The 14,811-nt window shown below is 45.3% G+C and overlaps 1 protein-coding gene across 12 annotated transcripts in view; it reads right to left on the minus strand.

Annotated features, from left to right (window-relative positions):
* Pacsin2 (protein kinase C and casein kinase substrate in neurons 2) overlaps nucleotides 1-14,811 on the minus strand; it is a 93,039-nt gene that overhangs the window by 52,066 nt on the left and 26,162 nt on the right. The window contains exon 1 of one of the 12 annotated variants that reach the window (XM_063262923.1): nucleotides 9,991-10,704. The exons of 8 other annotated variants lie outside the window; for them this stretch is intronic. The gene's annotated coding sequence lies outside the window, so the exon portion shown is untranslated. Of the gene's footprint in view, nucleotides 1-9,900; nucleotides 10,705-14,811 lie in introns of those variants that run through there. 3 more of the 12 variants (XM_063262922.1, XM_063262917.1, NM_130740.2) reach the window with 3 other exon arrangements.

Here is a 14,811-nt window from a genome sequence, read left to right on the forward strand (position 1 = left end):
AATCCTTTCAGCTAGTCATGGTGGCACATATCTTGAATCCCAGAACTCTGGATGCAGAGGCAAGTGGACATCTGTGAATTTGAGGCCAGTCTAGTCTACAAAGCTAGTTCCAAGATAGTCAGAGTTGTTACACAGAGAAACCCTATCTTGGGGATCAGGAGGAGTTTTAAAAAAACAAAAAAAGGAATCGTTTCACCATGCAATACACCTGTGCTCGTGTATGTACGTCTACTGAGGGTCAGAGCTAGAGAACACACAGGATACATCAGCTCAGCTCTGCCTAGGCTTGCCTCTCACTTTAGGGTATCTTTTTTTTTTTTCTTTTCTTTTTTTTTTGGAGCTGGGGACCGAACCCAGGGCCTTGCGCTTCCTAGGCAAGCGCTCTACCACTGAGCTAACTCCCCAACCCCCACTTTAGGGTATCTTAACATCAGAATCAAGTCTTGAACAAGTGACAGATGGCTGCAGCTACAGAGAGGCATGTCACACAGCAGCAGAGATCTGGGATGGCAGCTGAGGTGCTGCTGTTTCAGATATTCTCTGTACTTCATCTGTGGCTCCACTGCTCTCTGCTCTAGCCTCTGAGAGGCACTGCCACAGCCTGTCAAAGCACATCAAACACTCCCCTGGAGACTCCCAGTCAGGGGTGCTGCCTCTCAGCTTCCATTCAAGAGGTGCACTTCAACTCTAGAAAAGTCACATAGATGCAGGTGAGTCAGAAGGACTCTTCTGGCCGAAGTTGGGAAAAAATATAGAACTGGTCAGGAGGTTGTCCTTTGTTCAGAAGGACAGAAAATGGGGGCATTCACCAAGGGGATAAAGGAGAGAGTTCTGTCTGATGGGAGCAGACACTGCTGAAGCACATTCCCAAGCATGGACACAGGGCATTGTTAACACCACATGAATCAGAGCCCCAGGTCAGCCCCTTCAGCTCCTTTCAGGCTCCACTTTGAGTCTGCCTCCTAGAAGCAGGCCTTCCTGTCACACAAAGGGCCTCTGTGGTCCTATGTCCACAGAGGGAGAGTGGATGCTTTTCCTGTGCACAGGCAGCAGTTTCAGAGGCCCTTCCCCACAGAAAAGTCTGACAAAGCGGATGCCTCTAGAAACTGCAGTCCTGCCTCAGAGGTGACAGTCAGTGAGAGAAAATTAGAAACAGCAAGAAAACAATAATATCACAGAGCCCATGACCAGGAAAGATCTCTGACATCTGTGACTTTGACTCTTCACAAGACCATACCTTCTGCTGGTCTGATCACATCAGGCAAATTATTTCTGAGATGTAAGTCAGTGTTCATCTTAAAAATGGAATAAAATCTGCTCTGGAGGCTGTGCGGGGGACCAGTAGCTTTCTGCTTCGAGGTGGGGTGGGGTGGGGTGGGACAGGTGACTTCTGTCTTCCTGAGTGGTGGCAGTTAGGTGACCGTGCCTCTGGCCAGGTCCCTAGCACTGAGGTGCTCTGTTCTCACAGAACTTACAGTCACAGAAAGGACTTCCTTCTTCTAATGAAGAAAGGGCTGTGCAAAAGGGACACAGCCAGGGTGCTTCAAGGTGGGCACATCACTGGGAAGCCACAGGTTGGAGGGGTGAGCATTCCAGGAAGGAATCTGTGTGACGACAAAAGTTGTACAGCATAGTAGGGCTGACTTGGTGGGGAGGGGGTTGATATTTACAAACAACAATCTCCGTGGGTCAGACACAGCCTGAGTCCTTAGGCTACCGCAGCGACAATGTTCCCTCTACCTACCAGGGATTCCTCCTCCCATCCGCACCGACAAGATATATACATACATACATACATACATACATACATACATACATACATACATACACACACACACACACACACACACGTATATGTATATATGTATGTGTGTATATATGTATGTATATGTGTATTTTTTTTCCAAAGCTCACCTCCACGAGAATGTTACGAAATGACACAAAATCATGGCAATGCCACACCTTTCAGAAGTTGTATTCAGAAAAGGAACTGTTCAAATAGACGCACACCTTTGAAGATAAAAAAAGCTGCACAAACCACATGAAGACAGGTTTTTAAGTGTTGTGTAGGCACTGCCTGCATTCAACTATGATGCCATTTTTTTTTTTCAAGAACCGTTTTGCTCATCTGCACATACCAGCTGGAGCCCAGGGCATTCTACCCCAGAGAGCACTGGGCTAGTTTGCAGACAGTATTCCCAACACACTGGGACAGAAGAGGGAGGGAGGGAGGGAAGGAGGGAAGGAGGGGGGGAGGAAGAAGGGAGGGAGGGAGGGAGGGAGGGAAGGAAGGAAGGAAGGAAGGAAGGAAGGAAGGAAGGAAGGAAAGAAGGAAGGTAGGTAGGTAGGTAGGTAGGTTGGTTCTAACCTGATACTGGTTTTAGTTTAAAAACAACAAACTTGTAGTTTGGAGCAACAGAAAACTCATTTATCAAGCAATAATCTGAAACCAGTATAAGCTAAGTATACATTAGTAGCAAAATCCCCTTTACGTGAAAAAAGTGGAAGACCAAGATTCTGAGTCCTGGTCACAGCAATGATGGGTGTGAGGCTTAACTTGTAAGCTTCATTCCCATCTGTAAAATGAGGATAAACAAGATTCTACTTCATCGAGAAAATGATAAATTAAAATGACACATTTAGCGTGTGTGCCTGCATGTCTGAGGCACTCCACAAATGCTGGTCTCCCATGCTCTCACCTGCTTATCCTTAGCCTAACTCCTGTCAGCCTCTCCGGCCTAGTCCACCCAGAGGGCAGATGTCGCTTAGCTGTTGTGGTTTGCCCTGAAGTTATCTGTATTTTGATGCTAATTCCACTGCCCCAGGACCACTGCCTAGTCTTGTACTCAGGAATTAGAAGACTTCACCAGAGCCTTTTCCCCATTGAATTTGTAAAGTACAGGTGAGGGGCAGGTACAGGATAGAAGGAGACCTATCATTGGAGGAGAAGGAAGGATGGGGGGAGAGAAGTTTGAAGGAAAAGGAGGAATCTAGAAGAGACAGGACAAAGGAGAGAGAGAGGGGAGAAACCATGGCAGGTGATGTTAAGAATCTGCTCTGTGTATTTACAGGTTGTTATCAATGTTCTTAAGGGATGGATGGTACCAGGCTTTGTATGTTTAAGTGGGCAATTATATCTTATCAATTGGGTAAAAGATTATTGTGTCGTGTGTTCTTTTATGTGAAGGTTTGAGTGTAGGAAAGCATGTGGCTCGGATGTGTTTTCGCCAAGATATCTAGCAGATATCTTGGGGCACCACGGTGCAGACCCAGCGGGGTAAAAGACAACTATACCTTTTTATTTTTATATTTTTACAACAACACTTAGCAAGGAGGGCATAAGCACCATGCACAAAAGTTCTCTGAAGAAGCTGCACCCACAGATTCTCTGCTTGATCCTGGCTGGCTAGAGTATTATGCTTCTGGTGAGATGGCAGAGGATGGCCCAGAGCTATCTTAGGCCCTTTAGTGACCATCTTTCTTTCTTTTTTTTTTTTTTTTTTCTTTTTTTTCCGGAGCTGGGGACTGAACTCAGGGCCTTGCGCTTGCTAGGCAAGCGCTCTACCACTGAGCTAAATCCCCAACCCCTGGTGACCATCTTTCTTAACTTTTGTATCTGACTTGGCATATCTGACCAACAGATATACTTCTCAGATGTATCAGTAGGCTTGGCTGACCTCTAGCCTCCAAGCCTAAAGCTAAGGATGTTATGGCATCCAGAACCTACAGAGGAGACTTCCCACCTTGTGGGCTGCCTACCTGATGCTCCCACTAAAATAGCCAGCAAACGTGCTGATGGTCCCCTGCTGTTCTGGGACTGTACAAATTCATGCACCCTGTTCCGTGGTGGCACATGACATCTAGAATGAACTGGCTGTGTTCTTGAGCCTGTCTACTCTCCTTACTCCTCTTAAAGCATAACTGTTGAAAACACAAGGATGGCTCCAAGAGACAATACCATCACCATCCATTCACACACTGTCTCCCCAGGAAACAATTCTAAGGACCGTGGTATGAAGAAGAAAAAGGAAGCCCATCTCCACCCACGGCAAAACACCTAATTGTCATACTTGCCTTACCAAATATTATCTGAGGAGCCCAAGAAAATACCTTGGTTACTATCACAACCTTAATTACCATAAGCACCTTTCCTCTTCCAACTCCCCTCCTTCCACCTACTCATTTTCCTATACTCAATAAAAAAAACAGTATTGGTTTAAGAGATGTGAGGATGAAGCGGGCATGGTGGCAGACACCTTCAATTCCAGCACTGAGAAGGAAGAGGCAAGCAAACAAATCTACAGAGTGAGCCCCAGGACAGCAGGGCTATGCAAAGACCTTGTCTCACACATAAACAAAGAAATAAGATGGAGCCTGTCACAATTTTTACATATTTTCAATAAAATTTTTAATTTATTCTGAAACGCTCAAAAATGAAGAAAAAAGGAGAGATACATGGGCAGCAACAGTAAAAAGAGATACAGTAAAGCAGGAGAAGCAGCCCAGCAGTGGTGGCACACACCTTTAAACCCAGCACTTTGGAGGCAGAGACAAAGGCAGGTGGATCTCCAAGTTCGAGACCAGTCTGGTCTACAAAGTGAGTTCCTGGATAGCCAGGACTACACAGAGAAACCCTGTCTTAAAAAACAAAAAGAGCAGGACAGTAGTATTTAAGGATACTTCTTCAGAATAACCAAAGACACTAAACTACAGATTAAGGAAGCCTTATAAGCACAGGCAAGACTTTAACATGGCTGCAGCAGAGAAAAAGACAGTTTGTCCTCAGAGCCACAGTGAGAGCCAGAAACACTGGAGAAACGATACGCTGAACAATGACAACTGCCCAGGAGAAGCCATGCCCAGCAAAACCAGCTTGTAAAAGTTAGACCTGTAGACCACATGCTAGACATGGACACCACCCGAAAGCCCTGCAGAAGGGAACCCTAAAGGCTGTGCTCTAGACGGCTTCTCTCCGCTGAGAGCACTGTAATAAAAGCTAGCTAGCGCCCCCCCCCTCACCCCAGGTAGAGAAGACAGGATTAAAACTCATCAGCAGACAGTGCTGAGAGAAACTGCTAGATACTAAGAGACAAAAGAAAAGCCACCAAGCCAAAGAGCCTTAGTTGGTACACTAAGGAGGACTCTTGTCAACTGTGGGGCTAGATGGACTACACTGGAAGCCCACGAAAGAACATTCCCCTGGACAGAGTCCCCAGCATCAGAACTTAGGCCATCCAACATGGCATTACCAGCCCTGAATACAGGAGTGTGGCTGGTTCAAATGCCATCCCAGCATCCACACGGTGGCTTATAACCTTCTATAATGTCAGCTCCAAGGGATCTGATACCATCATCTTGTCTTTGTTTTCACAAGGCACACACATGATGCACAAACATACATGCAGGCATCCATGTTTGGGGGAGGGAATTACTTCCAGAGGCTAGAGAGGGTACCAGATCCCAATAGGTTATTGAACGCTTGGAACCAAACTCAGGTCCTCTGGAAGAGCAGCGAGTGCTCTTAACTGCTTAGCCTTCTCTCTAGCCACTCCTAATTTTTTTTTTTTTTTTTTTTTTTTTTTGGTTCTTTCTTTCGGAGCTGGGGACCAAACCCAGGGCCTTGCGCTTCTTAGGTAAGCGCTCTACCACTGAGCTAAATCCCCAACCCCTCCCCTTTTTTTTTTGAGAGACAGTCTCACTTTGTATCCTTTGTTGACCTGAAATATAGTAATATATAGACCACCCTGGCCTTGAGGTTACAGAACTCCATCTGCCTCTGCTTTCCCAAGTGCTGAGATTAAAAGCATGGAACCCCACAAATTGCAACCATTCCCTAGTGTTTTTTAAGAGTTCTGCAGTAACTCAATGCCTGAGTTTATTTACACACACACACACACACACACACACACACACACACACACACCCCTCATGACTGACTTAATAGAGGAGACCAAATCAAATGGGCAGAACCTGGATCAAGAAGAATCACTGTGTTAAATAATACTAGCTGACTCCAGCAAGAGATGATCAATTACATTATTAGGAAAAGGAAGCCAGATGAACTGTACTATACAAAACACATACTAGAACTACAAGAGGGGCTAGAGAGATATTGTCTTGCAGAGGAAACAGGTTCAATTCTTAGCACTCACATGGCAGCTCAGTCACAATCATCTGTAATTCTAGTAGCAGGGGATCCCATGCCATTCTCTGGCCTCTGAGGATACCAGGCATGCATGTGGTGCACAGATCTTCATCAGACAGGCAAAACACTGCATGCGTAGGTAGGTAGGTAGGTAGGTAGGTAGGTAGGTAGGTAGGTAGGTAGGTAGGTAGACAGACAGACAGACTGACTGACTGACAGGGAGGGAGGGGGGAGGGAGGAAGGAAGGAATATAAACAGACAGTAAATTGGAAAAAAAAAAACATACTGAAAATATAAGAGTGAGTCTAAAACATTGAGAAAAAAAGCGTTACTCAGGTGGGCAGGGGCTGCACTGAGAAGCTGCTCCCGGCTGCAGCCTCTTGCTTTAGGCCAAAGTGTTACTGGAAAGCTCACAGTTAGAAGTGACAGCTTTTTCAGGAATACTGACAGAAGGCGCCCATTACAGTGACAAGGGAGTCACAGCTCTGCCCTGCAGGATGAACACATCACTCATGGAGCTTACTTTGTTCTTGGCCTTTATAGATACACTTTACAGGTACACTTTTATTAAATTCATCTTTAAGCATAAATTTAATTTTAAGCACAAATAAGTTATTTATAAAGATACCCATTTTCATGGAATATATATATTTCAGAAATTTTACTTGTTTTTTTATCATTGTCTTGTTAGATACAAAGAAAACTCCAATTCCCCACACTCTAAAGGCAGTCTAACTATCCAGAAATGAGCTCAACCTGGACTACAGGAGGTGGTCTGGAAGTTAGACAAAAGCCAGCATTCCTCAGGAACTTGTGAAGCTGGTTCCCCTCTACCAAAAGGAGTTATTTCCTTTCTGGCAGAAGGGGCACATGGTGACCTGTGGCACTTAATCAGCATATCAAAGCATATGCTGGTATCACAAGTGACTGTTACAGATTTCAAAGTCCGTCCTTGCCCTTCTCACCACCTCCTCTCCCCTAAGCTCCAGCTCATGGGCTTCCCTCTCCCTGCTACTCCTTCTCCTTTCGACCTTGCTAACCTTGCTATGTCCTGCCTACTTTGCTCTCCTGTGCACGTGCCTGCCCTCCCCCTCTCCCTCCCTCCCCCCCCTCACTGCTTTTTCCATTCTCTCCCCTGCTATTTTTCCATTTCTCACAGACAGCCCTGGCCATGTTCAGTCTACTTCTTCCTCTCTCTGCTCTGTACTCTTTCAGATGCCTCTAGCTGTTTTCTCTCTCCTGTCTACAGTAAAAGCCTTCCTCCTCCTAATCATACCATGGAGAGCAGTCATACTGTCAATTTATACAAACCTCACTGTGTAGCCCTAGCTGTTCTGGAACTCAGTATGTAGACCAGGCTGGCCTGGACCTCACAGAGATCCCCCTGCCCCTACCTCTGCCCCCACCCCCTGAGTGTTGGTATTAAAGATGTGCACCACACCCTGTTTCAAACATTTTTAAGGATTATACTCTAAATGTTTTAGAAAATAAAAACACATGCTCTCTGTAAACCTCCCCCAGGGTACTAAACAGGCTTTAGACAGTGGCAGAGAAGCAAACCAAGGTAGATGAACAGTCACCCAATGTTCTTAGCCAGTCTCTGCTTATATCTGAGTTTCAGGAGGACTCAAATTCAGTTTTCAGCAGAGAACTTTGTGAAGGATGAATGCAAGAGACGGACTCCAGAGCTGCACATGCTAAGCACTGGTCTATTCCAGGAGACTAAGTTTAAAGATTCTGAAAAGCTGTGAACAAATTTCACTTCATTAATTTTTTTATTTACATTATAATTTTTAAAAAGTCATATGTTGCAAAACCTGTCTCGAGACTTAAAAGCTGTCAGTATTCCCATGCAGGAACTGAAACACACAAATACTAAGAAAAAGAAGCTTGTGTTCAGGGTTTTCCTGTCATGTTTCCTCTTTCAAAGAAGAACGAAGTACTTGTCTATTTCTTGTACTAGATGTGATCATAATAGGTCTGGCAGTCTCCTCTACAGATGACACAGAATGGGCCTCACTCGGCTGGGACCTAATTTGGGAGAGAGGCAGGAAAGACCACGAAATAGAGACCTCTTTATTTTTCAGAAAAAGTGTCCGTCAGAGGCAGCACTGTCAGTGAGTGCCCTTTGTACCGACAGTGACCTCATTGTACATTATGCTCTGTATCAATCCACTTTATTCCTTATGCATCTATGCCAAATAGTACTCAGCAAAAATTGTTATTAATAAGAGCTGAGTGTTTGGATATAAAAAGAAGAAAATGAACTCTTGGGCCCAGGGTTGTGGTTCAGCAAGAGAGCATTCCTGCCTTGAACTTGATCTGAGGGAAGAGGAGACCATCCAAGGGATAATGTTGAGAAAGCATGTCTACCAGGCAAAAAGTAATGACCTAGAAAGCAGGAATCTTGGCTTCGCAACTCAGCTAACAAGCTATGTGACCTTGAACAAGTCACCGCCCTTCTCGGTCTTGATTCCTTTATCAAAATGGAGTCACTCCAAAAGCGCTCTAAGTACCAAGTTCTTACCTTTAAAAGTAAGCCACAGAATACCTTAGCATGTGGGTGAAGAGTCAAATAAAAAGAAGGACAACAAAGAAGGCTTATTCATTCTTACTGACTGGTGCAGCCCTCACCTGCAAGGCATGCTTTGGCTTGAACTTATGAAACCTCTTTGTTATTTTTAAAATGCGGCATTTAAAAAGTATTCGGTAGAATTTCCTATGATCCAAAACATTTGATAAAAGGGCCATTCATAGCTACAAGAGCCAAACTAAAACTGGTGGGCCTGATTCAGGTCTCAAAGTCAGGCAATATATACTAAAAAAAGTACTAGGCACATAGGCAAGTCACAGCAGTGACGCTCTAACAAGCAAGCGTGTCTGAGTGGTGGCACAGCCCACCCCAGCACAACATTTACAAGGACTGCACCAGGCGATGCCTGGTTCAATGTTCATAGCAATAGGTAACCCAGTAAGTCATGTACGAATGGTCACTGAAGCAGTGGCAGGGGTGGGTACCTTTTTAAGCTTTAAGTTACAATTACAGTACTACAAAAATAAGGGAGGAGGGAGTGGAAATTTTTCAGTTCCAGAATATGACTTTTGAGATAAGAAATAATTTAAAATGTACATGAGGCTGCTCAGTTTTTAAAACAGAATGTTTGATATCGAGTCAGGATATAAAGTTTATAGCGCTGGGGATAGGGCACAGGGTCTGAGAAGAGAAATGAGGAAAGAGCTGACTCAGGCCACAAGGGAGAAGAATGCTAATTGGGGGAGTGCACCCCACACCCAACCAAGTACAGTGAACTGGAAAAGCTCATTTGCTGGCTGTTCTCTCTGTGTCTATAGATTAGCTCTGGTTTTTAATAAAGGAAACAGGATAAATAATTAGCACACGGTCTGAAAGTAAGGAAATATCAGCCTCTAGTCACAAATGGTTAACTCAGGTAACTCAGATAGCTAGGCAGTCAGAAACACTCCCCTAGAGGTATGCAAGCCGGAGGAAACCATGCTGAAGCAGTTCAAAGTCATCTACTGGGAAAGGAACCATGTGTACACATTCCAAGCCAGAGTCAAAGATTATAAAGCACACGTATTCATTTTTTTGTTCAGGTCAAAATCTAGCACAGGAGAATCAAGCACTTGCAGTCATTTCCTCAGGGCATACAGGACAAAACATTCCATGCTGGTTAATGTGGAACTTGGCTGAAGACTTCCGTCAAGAACCTCTCAAACTAGGTCTGCTTACTTACAAGGTGAGAAGGCTGGCAATCACGCGAACAAGAAAAAACGAAAGTGCAGAAATTCTCCTTTCAGACAGGTCTACCTTAAAGTACACTCACGTTTCTCTGTCAAGCGCTGGCTGCAGCAGCCTAACTTTGCAGATCTGCTCAGTACCTGCCTCCTTCCGACCCTGCTCGTAGGTCTGACCTCCCTCTCCCAGCCCAGTTCTCCCAGCAAATTTCATCATTTCCTGTTGGCTGCTGAGAGAAGGTCACTCCTTACACTGCTGCACTCACAGTACAAGATCCAGGTTCTGACTGCTGCTGGCTCCTGCGTGCCTGGGCCAGCACAGAACAGCTCTCCTTTCAGAAAGTGACCCCAGGAATCTCAGTATTCCCATGGAAAACCAGAGAAAAGAGGTCTGGTAACGAATTCATGCTGCTCCTCCCAAACCAGTGTGTGCTTACCAGCTTATGTGACAGACTCAGCCTGTCTTTAGGGTCCTTCTACTGAGGACAGAAAAGGGCACGCTTGGAGTTTCAGGGGCAGACTTGCCTCTCTGTGGGTGGGCTAACTCGGTGTCCCTACAACCCTTCTACTCTCATGCTGAACTCTCCAAGGCAGACTAGCTTGTTAGTGGAAGACAAGGGGGAGCCTGATACAGAAGACAGGACAGGGACAGGTATGGAGCAACTGTCTGCTAAGAAGGAGGGCTCACAAATATTCAAGATTAAAAAGCGAAAGCCACCCCACTTTTTCTAGAACAAAGACCTGAATGGAAAAGGAAAAACAATGCTAAAGTTTTGGGTATAGTGTGTGCACAAGAATGCACAGCCATGGGGTTGGGGATTTAGCTCAGTGGCAAGCACAAGGCCCTGGGTTCGGTCCCCAGCTCCAAAAAAAAAAAGAACAACAAAAAAAAAAGAATGCATAGCCATGCGCCCCTTGGATGGAACAAGGGGAGAACCCCATCCAACTGCTGGGATGAGGACAGGAAGTGGAGAGGAGAAGGGACAGGGAGCTTCTGAGTGTCTGGTTCTTTTGTTTTTCCCTTCAGTACTTGAGACAGAACCTGGACCTCATGTAGCCCGTATCACTGCCCTACAGACCCACGCCCACACATGTTTTCTGGTTCTTGAACTAATTACATACAGACTGTATATGTGAAAACCCATGCACATTCATGTCTGCACATTTTTTGTACACATATTATTTGCCAATAAAGATTATTTAAAATTATAGGCAAGATGGCTCAGCAGGTAAAGGTGCTTGCTGCAGCCCAGCCCTCCCCGAAGTCCTATCCCGTCCACAGCAGCTAGGATGCTATGTTTAAGTGGCAATGGCTGGAAAAGGGTCACTTTAGGATTAAAATATGATCCAAGAGGAAGAACAGTAAAATTAGTGTATGTGACTGACAAATCAATACGCCTTCAAGGGGAAATGATGCACATGAACATTCTGTCATTTATCAGGGTCCCTGATGTCACTGTTCACTTAGGCATGTCACTCAAAAGTCAGCTAGTCTCACCTTGTACAAATCAGTTGGAAATCTCTTAAATCTTGTGCTGGAAATCTCTTAACAGAAAGATTAAAAAAAAAAAAAAAAAAAAAAAAAAAAAGACCAACAGAAGTGACAGGCTCATGCTTCCCATATATCTGGGTCCCTGAACTCAGTAGCACAAAGCCAGATGGCTCAGCTGGGCTGGTGATAGAAGTCCTGCAAGAGCCCTCTGACAACAGGGCCATTCCTTAGCATTCCAGCGCCACATCTGCAGGAAGATCAAGCCAGCTACCCCAGCAGAGGCCACTAGGGTACAGCTGTCCTATAACAGCGTTCTCAACCTATGGGTCACAACCCCTTGGACAAATCTTCAAGATATATTTATATTATGGTTTATAACAGTAGCAAAATGAAGTAGCAATGAGAATAATTTCAAGGTTGGGGCTCACCACCGCATGGGAAACTATTAAAGGGCTGCAGCATTAGGAAGGCTGAGGACTGCCAGTCTAAAAGCACTGAGACCTAGGGTCTTGTCTCTCCTCCCTTCTGCTTCCTTCCCTTGACAAGATGCTGATCTGCATACGACTGAGTGGCACTGACAAAACATCTATGTCCCCAGCCTCCAAGTTCACTGTGCCTTTCCCTGGCTTAACAACCAGCAAACACTCACTCACCTGTGGTTTTAAAGAATAGTTTCTGTTGTTGAAATATAACCTAGCCACATAGTCCAAGCTGGACACGAACTTGGGACCCTCCTGCCCTGACACTGGTATCTACCTTTCTGTAGATAACAGAGAATGGAATCTTAATAGTGTAAAGTCTGAGAAAGCGGAAGGCTCTTCTTGGGCTCCTGCATGGCTTCTGCCATCCCAAGGGGAGCAAAACTCCAGTGACAGAACTCAGCCACTGCCACTTCTGCAGTACACTACAGACAACACTGACCATGAACTGCACCGAAAGGTACCAGAGTCAAGGACTAAACTCCCTATCATTTTAGCCTAAGTATATTCTACTGGGACTCAAACTCTAAGGTCTACCAGGGGTTCCTTCTGGCTGGCATTGCTCAGCTTCTCTCTGCTGTCACAAGAGTGCCTTGCAGTGGCAGCATTCAGTTCGATGGCTGTGAGGCAGGCAACAGAGCTGTGCTTGTCTTCACACACCAAGAGAATACTCAGCTTCAGAAACTTCCGACCAAGTCAGTCAGGAGTGTTAGGTCATTTGGAGACAGGAGGGTAGTGGCTAATTTCAATCCTCATGTTAGTCTTGCCTATTTTTTAGGAACCAAGATGTAAATGAGTCATCTGGATCTATTCCTCCCACATCTATGCCAAATTTCTAACAGCCTCTATCAGAAAATGCACCAGCACAAAGCTGAACTATCTTTGGCAAGGTCTCTTACATAAGCCTCTTTGCTTTTCTGGCAGTTGTCCAATCATGGAGAAGGAGAGGGAAGAAATAGAAAAGGGAAGCAGCAACACCACGCTAACCAAGGCTGAAAGCCCAACTAGAGCACCAATGTAATACAATGGTTTTTCCACTCACTGAACATCGTGTAAAGCCCCCAACGCCATCAAGGGAATTGATACTTGGGTTCTTTGTGTGTGTACATGCACATTTGTTCAAATGCGTGTGCGTGCATGTTTGAGACAATCAGGTACCGTCCATATTTTTTTTTTTTTTTGAAACAAGGCATTTGAAACTGTGGCATTCTAGCTGGTAAGGACCCCTCTATCCAGATTGGGCTGCCCTCGAACTCAGAAAAATCTACCTGCCTCTCCCTCCTGAGGGCCAGAACTGAAGACTTTCGAGCTGCCATATCTGACTTTTTTTTGAGACAGCACCTCTCATTGGCCTGCAGTTTGCCTAGTAGACTAGGCTAGATGGTCAGTGCACCCCAGCGGTCTGCCTGGCTCCGCCTCACCAACAATGAGATTACATGCATGTGCTAGTACATCTAAGTCTTCCCCAAATGTTCCGGGGTCAATTCAGGTTCTCAGTTTGCACTGCAAGAACTCTGCCAACTGAGCTATCGCTTCAACCCAATGCCTGGAGCTCCAACCGAAAACATGGAGGTAGAAGTGTCTTTGTGGAGGCTTAGATGTCACACGACCCCTGACTTGGGAACAGTTTATACATTTTCTAGGCAAAATACTGAAGATAGAGCATAATCCAAGAAGGAAACCTCAAGTTCAAAAAATCAATGCTGAGCAAGCTTCAGTGAGTTAGGAGGCATTTTTAGGAGTAAAAGTAGGTCATGTTGTGTGAATGCCTCATTGGTATGATTTTCACCCATTTACTTATATCATGTGTTAGCGTCCTCACTGTGTGTGTCACTTCTAAGGGAGCATGTCCTCAACAGCAACTGTGGGACCGTGGTCCTTCTCGCCTTTGAATCCCAGTTACCAAATGTCTTCTACTACTCTCTACTTCACCATACAGCACCATGAGGTGCTGCCCCAACACAAGCCCAAAAGCAACAGGCAACCAATTGTGCATGGCATCTCCAAATCCATCAACCAAAATAACGCTTCCCTCTTGACCGTAGGTGGCTGTTACAGTGATCATCTGAGTGACTTTTCTCAGTGCTGAAACAAACATCTACCAAAGGCAACGTAAGAACGAACAGAGCACGTCCACATGGCAGGAAGGATGAGACAGTAGGCATATTGCATCCCAGTCCAGAGGCAGACAGAGCTGAATACCAGTGCTCTCAGCTCATGTTATCTTTTATTCAGTCCAGAACTGCAGCCCATGGAAGGGTACCACCCACAGTTAAAGTGGGTCTTCCCACCTCAACAATCCAATCCAGAAATCCCCTCAAACACACGCCCACAAGTGTGTTGATTAGGTTGATTCTAGAGCCTATCAACTTCGCAATTGGACTGTCTCAGTGAGGGAGAACTAGCACTCTGCCTGACACTGTATGGAGGGAGAGCTGCAGGCTCAGTACAAGTAGTGCACTATGCCTGTTCTTAAGCACCTTCAAGTCTGGCAGGGTAGGTGGGCAAATATCCAGAGGACCACACAGACTGACAGGCACTGTATTTAGAGACCTAAGCAGGGAACCAAGGTAGACCAGGGAACGGAGAAGGGGAACAACTAACTCCCTAGAAAAGTAAGGGAGGGAAGGCCATCAAGCAGGAGCTCCTGACTGAATTAGAAAGTGCCTTTTATTGTAGGCAAGAAAAATAGCCACCTTTATTCCACCCACTAAGGACATTAAAAACAAAACAAAACACGAAAACCTGTTAGCTCCCACTATTTCCATCTTCAAGAGATCTTACTAATAAAGACATTCTAGGCTGACCTGAGTTCAATTCCTAGGATCCACATGACAGGTAAGAACCCACTCCCACTCCTGCTAGTTGTCCTCTGACTTCCACACATGCTGTGTAGTGCACACATGTGCACACGTATATATTAATAACATGAAATAACT

Source organism: Rattus norvegicus, chromosome 7 (genome assembly GCF_036323735.1).
Source record: "Rattus norvegicus strain BN/NHsdMcwi chromosome 7, GRCr8, whole genome shotgun sequence".
Taxonomy (NCBI): domain Eukaryota; kingdom Metazoa; phylum Chordata; class Mammalia; order Rodentia; family Muridae; genus Rattus; species Rattus norvegicus.